Here is a 7,641-nt window from a genome sequence, read left to right as displayed (position 1 = left end):
TTTTGAACCAGGGATTGAACCCAGGTCCTTGCACTTGACAGGGAAGCGCTTATTCTACTGAACCATCTCCCCAGCCCTAGTGTGTCTGTTTTAAGGCTTAAAGTTTTGATATATATGTATTTTTTTTATTTTAGAGAAGGGTGTACAGGGAGTTCAGGGTTGCACTACTAGATTAGGCCCATAGTGATCCGCCTGTTTGCAGCCCCCTGAGAGCCGGGATTACAGGTGTGCAGCACCACATCCAGTCTCAATTGCCATCTTAGCACACCCCAGGGGTGCGGCCAGCATGGCAGGCCCAGGGATCAAACTCTGGCTCCTGTGCCTGCTTGCAGGCAGTTTAATGTGCTGAGATATTTGGCCTGCCCAATTATTGATACATTTTGACTATAGTTTAGTGCATAGTAATAGACATGGGTCTAATTTCAGCCTTCAGCATTGGAAAGCCAGTTTTTTCAGGCCTAACGTTAAACAGGCTATCTTTATTCTAGTGAACATTTTTGGCTCCTTTGTCAAAGATAGGGTGGCTGAGTGTTTTTTTAGTTGTGTTTCGATCTTCTAATATGTTCCAATGTTCTTCAGGTCTGTTTTTATGTCAGTACCATGCTGAATTTTTTCTTTCTTTATTGATTTGGTACAGGATCTCACTCAACAGCTCAGACTCATAGTGATCCTCTGGTATAAGCCTCCTAGTGCTGGGATTATAGGCTAGCATGACCATTCCTGGTATGGGTAGCCAGGACTGTGCCTGGAATGGACCAGCACAGCATGTGGTACCAGGGATTGAACCTGTGTCCTTGCGCTTTCTGTGCAGGTGCTTAGATAACTGAACTATCTCCACAGATGCACCATGCTTATTTTTTTAAGTAGGTTTATAGTATAATTTCAGTGCAGGGATTTTGATATCTTCTGCCTTTCCCTTGTTGACTAGGATTGCTTTTGATATTCTGGTTTTCTTTTGGTACCAGATGAATTGTAGGAATATTTTCTCTACACTTGTGATTTATACTAATAATATTGAAATTGGAATTGCATTGAATTTGTGTAACGATTTTAGAAGTATGGATATTTTTGCAATGTTGGTACTTTCTACCTGATAACAAAGAATATCTTTACATTTTCTGAAATCTTCTTTAAGCTCTTTTCTCAGAGTACTGTACTTTTCAAAGTATTAATCTTTTACTTCCTTTGTGAGACTGATTCCTAAATTATTCATTATTTTGGATGGTACTATGAAAGGTGTGGTTTGTCTAATTTCTCTCAGTGCATTTGTTGTTTGTTTTCAAAAATGCTAATAGTTTTGGGGTGTTGATTTGGTATCCTGATACATTATTCAATTTGGTGATTAAATCTACAAGTCTCGTGGTGGAGTTTTTGGGTCTTCTATGTAGAGTATCATGTCATCTCCAAATAATGATAATTTCACTGCTTTTCCAAGCATTATTCCTTTTATTTTTCTTTTGTCCAATTGTTCTGGCTAATGCTTCCAGAACTGTATTGGATAGGAGTGGAGACAGCGGATATCCTTGTGTTGTTTTGCCTTTTAAATTGAAGGCTTTCAGTTTTTGCCCATTTAGTATGATGTTGGCTATGGGTTTCTCATAGATGTCTTTTGTCATGTTGAGATATAGACTATTCCAATTGTCTCTAGGTTTTTTATCATGTATGAGTGTTGGACTTCATCAAAAGCTTTTTATGTGTGTATTGGGATGATCATGTGGTTTTTGTCTTTGCCTCTATTGATGTGGTGTATTACACTTTTGGATTTGGGTACTATCCCTACATTCCTGGAATGAATCGTACTTGAATGTGATGTATAAACTTATTGATGATTTTCAGCATTCTGCTTGCTAGTATTTTATTGAGCATTTTGGCATCTATGTTCACTAGAGTGATAGCTTTGCACTTTTCCTTTGTAGTTAGATATTAGTTTGGGTATCAGAATAAGGGTTGTCTCCAGGAATGAGTTTGGGAGAATTGTTTCCTTTTCAATTTCATTGAAGAGTTTGAAAAAAGGTGCCATTACATCTTCTAAAATTTTCAAGTAGAATTGAATTTCAAGTTGAATTTCCAAGTAGAATCCATCAGGACCTGGGCTTTTCTTTGTTGGTAGGCTTTTGATTATATTTTCAATTTTGTTTCCTGTTACTGGTCTATTCATAGCTTGTATGTCTTCTTCACTCAACTTTGGCATTTCATATGTATCTACTAGGAAAGTGTCCATTTCCTCTGTGTTTTTCATACTGTGAGAGCAAAGATTTTTGAAGTAGGTATTTAGGAACTTCTGAATTTCTAAATGGTCTATAATGATTCAGACTTTCATTCTTTCTTGAATAAATTTGAATTTTTGTTCCTCTTTTTGATAAGGTTCGCTATTGAAGAGCTTTTTTTTTTTTTTTTTTTTTTTTAAGAACCAGGGATTGATCTCAGGCCCTTGCACTTGCCAGGGAAGTGCTTATTCCACTGAGATATCTTATGGCCCCTGAAGAGCTAAACCTTAAAATCATTAATAATTTGCATTGTTTATTTTGTCTGCATTGCAATAATTTCTGCTCTAATCTTAAAAATTTCATGATTTCTTTGAGCTTTGGGCTTGACTCACTCTTCTTTTTCTAGAAGCTTAAGGGACAGCATATGATCATTCATGTGTGCTTGCTCTGTTCTCCTAATGTGCAAATTTAACACTATAAATATCCTCCTTAAGACAGCTTTCATTGTATCCTATAGGTTCCCACAAGTTGTATATGCATTTTTGTTTATTGTAAATATTGTTTAATTTCTTCTTTTGTTTCATCTGTGACTCACTGGTTGTTTAGGACATTATTTAATTTGCATGTGTTTATGTTGTTTTTGTGGTTTCTTTTGTCAATAATTTCCAGTTACATTGCACTATGTTCCAATAGTAGTCAAGAGATAACTTAAACTCCTTTACATTTATTTACACATGCTCTGGGTGCTAGTATATGGTCCCTTTTGGCGAATATCCCATGCACAGCTGAGAAGAATGTATATTTTGTCATTGCTGGATGAAACACTCCATAAAGGTCTACTAAGTCCTTTTCATCACAAGTTTGGTTTAGTTCTGTTATTCCTTTGCTACTTCTTTTTTGCCTAGTTGATCTATCTCTGTGACTTTGGCATGTTAAATGCCCCCATTACAATTGTACTATTGCTCATTTGATCCTTCACATCTGTTAAATTTGACTTACGTAATTGAGTGCTACTAAATTGGGTGCATATATATTTATAATTGCAATCCCTTTCTCATGCAGCTTTCCCTTAACAAGTACGTAATGATCTTCTTTATCACTTTGAATCATTTTTGGTTTGAAGTTGATGTTTTTGTAAACCAGAATAGCTACCCCTGCTTTTTTCTGGATTCCTATTGCTTAGAGTATTGTTTTCCACCCTTTGACTTTCATCCTGTGCATTTGCTTTTGAGTCAAATGAGGTTCTTGTATGTAACATATTTTGGAGTTTGTTTCATAATTCACCCTACCGGTGTGTTACTTTTGATTGGCGAATTGAGGCCATTTACATTGATGCTTATAATTGGTATATGATGTTTTTATCTTTGTTATGTTATTATTCTGCTAGGGGTTCCCTACATTTTTTCCATAATTTTATTGAGAAACAAATAGCAATGAGACAGTTTCAAGCCAAATTGGTAGGACAGTTTCAATAATTAACATATTGCATGCATTCTTTCTAGTGGTTAATTGATGTACAAGATGCAGACATGATATTCTATTTACAAACACTATTAGAACAAATCGCTCTATTCATTAAGAGAATGCAACTATATATCTATCCTAACCATTTTGAATGCACAAATATAAAATGGACATTCATCTGTATCCCATTTTTTGTTAAGTTCCATTATTTGAATATTATAGGTGTGTTAACTCAGTAAAATAGTCTAAAAGAGTCCAGTAGTCCATAATAGAATTGGGTCTTCTGCTTCACTGGCAATGTCAGAAATTGTTGACCTGAGTCCCCTACAGCTCCATATAACACTATGGCTTTACTTCTTATACTTCATTTTTATACTTTTTTTCTGGATGGTTAAGACCAAGATAAAGCAAGACTTATGCAACAAGAGTTGTAGCTTTTGGGTCTGATAAGGTCAGTGAAAACCTCTCAGGATTTATACTGAGATCCTGTACCTTGAATTGTAGAACCATTGTCAGTGTCAGCCATGTGGATGAGTCACAACCATTGCTTGGCCAATGTGTTCTCTGTGAAAGCCTGAGAGAATGTTTTCTCTCCATGTGACTCTTCTTAGGCACAGAATACATCATTGATCACTTTCCTCTTTGGCCCCATAATCTCTTTGATCAGAATATTTGGGACACTACTGAGTTACATGATGTTACAGTACAAGTTCTCATATGTCTTGAGTCTTATTTGACCTTAAAAGGCTAGGGCCAAAATGTTGGATTTTCCTGGTGGCCCTCCTTTTTCTCTAATTTTGGTCTGCAAACTTAGGTTGTTAACCCTCCAGAAGACAAGCTTCTACTTAACCCTTCTTTTTAATTACTTGCTCTGTTCTGTAGTTCTTTTTTGTTGTTCTTGAAGCTATGGCTGTTTTTGTCTCTTTCTAGAATAACTGTCAGTACTCTTTGAAGGTTTGGTTGGGTTGTCGTGTATTTCTTCAACTATTTGTATTTGTGTGTGTGTGTGTGTGTGTGTGTGTGTGTGTGTTTCATGGAAGTATCTTATTTTGCCATTAAATTTGTTAAGTAATTTTTCAGGGTATGTCACTCTCTTTGGAAATTATTTTCTTTCAGAACCTGAAATCATTCATTTCAAGCTCTTCTTGATTTTATTTTATTTTTTTTTGAGAAATCTGCCATGATTCTGATGAAATTTCGATAGTAGGTGATCTGTTTCTCCTATGTAAGGAATTTACTAGTCTATTATCTTGCTGAATCTCTGGGATCTTATTATGTATGTAGGTGTAGATTTATTTTGATTATGACTACTTGCATTTCTGTATGCCTCAGTTCTTGTATGTCAGATTCTCTTCTCACGTTTGGAACTTTTCTGCTAGTATTTCTGCAAATAGTCTTTTTATGTCATTTGTACTGACTCCTGCTGTTTTGTTGACACCTATTATACTGTTTTTTATTGCATCACTTTGTAGCTGATGAATTCTTATTTTCTATTTCCTTCTTAGTTTTAAGAACTCTTTCATTTCCAATTCATTAGCTACACCACTATATTCAAGGTATGAAAGTATGTCTTCAATTTTGTTCAAGCAGTTTTGCCAACATTCAATGGAAATCTTAATTTCCTGGATATCTGTTTGAATCTAACTCATGCATTCTAATCTTTTCTATATTTTTCACTCAGTGTACCCCTCATTTATCTATTCTCCTCTATTTTTTATCTAAAACATTCTTTAGCTGTTATCATTTCTTTTTGAACTGTGTGATTATTTCTGATCATATGTCTTCTATAGCTTGATAAACTTGTTTCTTTACTTCAGTTGCTATCATTTCAGAAATCTTAGGTATGTGACTTCCACATTTTTATGCCTTTGTCTCTTGGACTTGTTCTGGGTGTACTGGATGATTGAGACTGCCTTTTGCTTCTGTGTCTTGCCATTTTGGAAGCTCTCAGTGATCACATGGCTTATCAGTGGTGGGGGAGTACTGAAGCCTGGGTCATTAAGGTTCCTGCTATAGTGGGTGACCACGTTAAGACTCACAAAGGCTTTCACTGCTTCTGGGGGTGACTGACAAATGCTCCAGCTTCTGTGTAGGTGGTAGGCATCAGCAGGACTCACCAGGATCCATGGCTGTGTGGCATCCTCAGTTCTCAAATGGTGGGATCAGGCACCAGCACAATCTCCACACCTGCACATGCTGAAACTCATGGATTGCAGCTCACCAAAATTCTTCAAGCCACCTAGCATCCAGATAAGTTCTCTGTCTATCTGTCTATCTATCTATCTGTCTGTCTGTCTGTCTGTCTGTCTGTCTGTCTGTCTATCTATCTATCTATCTATCTATCTCAGGTCAGCATTGCCATTGTGGTCTCAGTATTGGTGGTTCATTTTTCCCAGATTTACAGTGAACACCATGAGAGAAGGATAAGTGGAAATGCTTTTTAAAGGTTTACATTGGACAAAAAAGAAGTCCTTGGAAATACAGGGGAAACATAAAGAAGCCAAGTGAACTTTCATGGTGCATAATCTAATTCCAGCACTGTGGAAGGCTGAGGCAAGCGAATCACAAATTCTAGTCCAGCCTGTGCAAGTTATTGACTTATGAATATCTGTCACAAAATTTTAAATAATAGATTTAGGTTCTACTCAGTGTGAAGGTTCTTGGTTCAATCCCAAGTACCTTGTATTAAGACAACAGGAAAGAAAACTTAGTCACATCTCAGGAATTTAGCAGACACCATCCATCATGACTTCAAAAGTAGAAAAGTGAAAAAAATCATTTGCAAGAATGTACCTTAAAAAATAATTTTAGGATATCCTATTTACTTAATGTCAGCTAAGGAAGTGTTTCCGTACTTTTAGCCATTCTGATATTCCAATGCAGATGTAAGCCATGCTTAGTAAGTATCTTTATATTGCCTTAGCTGGCAGAGGTTCTCAGCATTGTCCACATTATGCTTGATTTTCAAGCATGCAGAATGTAAAAGTTATGAAATCATGGAATCTATCACCAATATTTCAACAAATAGCCTGGGAGGCCACCAATGTGATGTGACAAGGTCACAATCTGCCTGAAACCCCTGAGAACATGATGCATGAAATTGAGAGAATGAAGCCAAAGTGTAATGGAAGCCCTAAGAAGTAAGAACTGCCATGGGATGCTTCAGGAACAGATAGGAGTCAAACTGAAAGTGCCTATGTGAGATTCGGCAAGCAAGGCCATAGGGCAGGGCTGTCCAAGAATTTTGGATATTATATCATGCCACTATGTGCTTACAATCCTAGTACTGGACTTACAGTTGTTAATATTTTCTCAGATTGATTTTAGTTTTACTTTGGTGTAACACTTTCATGCTCCCTTATTTCTCCATTTTGGAACAATAATATTGTTCCTGTGATATTGTATTTTAGGAACATGTAAGTTGATTTTGATTTTCACAGTGGCTTGCTGCTAACACCATACCATGATTCGCAGAAGACATTCTGCACTTGGACTTGTAAGCGACTCTGGAACTATTTACAATTTGGTGATTCTTGGATATAAACCAAATTCACTATCATAATGATGTAGACAGTAGCATTTTAGGGGTAAGTGGAAGAATGTTGTGTTGTAAATTTAAAATGCTCACCAAATATTTAATGTGTTCAGATGTCTGGCTCATAATGTGCTTAGATCATGAGAAATTTAACTTTATCAGTGGATTTTGTTGATGAGTTTATAATTCAGTACCTTTATTGGGAAGTATTGCAAACTTAAGAGGTGGGGCTTAACTGATCTGTATCCTGTGGCGGCTTCTTCTTCTTCTTCTTCTTCTTCTTCTTCTTCTTCTTCTTCTTCTTCTTCTTCTTCTTCTTCTTCTTCCTCTTCTTCCTCCTTGCTTTACTCTGCCAATCCTTTTCTTCATGTTTCTGCTTCATCACATATGTACAATAATGCAACCAGTCAGCAAATGACTAAAATTTTTGAAAAT

This window comes from Octodon degus, unplaced genomic scaffold (genome assembly GCF_000260255.1).
Source record: "Octodon degus isolate 3935 unplaced genomic scaffold, OctDeg1.0 scaffold00063, whole genome shotgun sequence".
Taxonomy (NCBI): domain Eukaryota; kingdom Metazoa; phylum Chordata; class Mammalia; order Rodentia; family Octodontidae; genus Octodon; species Octodon degus.
This window is presented reverse-complemented; position numbering follows the sequence as displayed.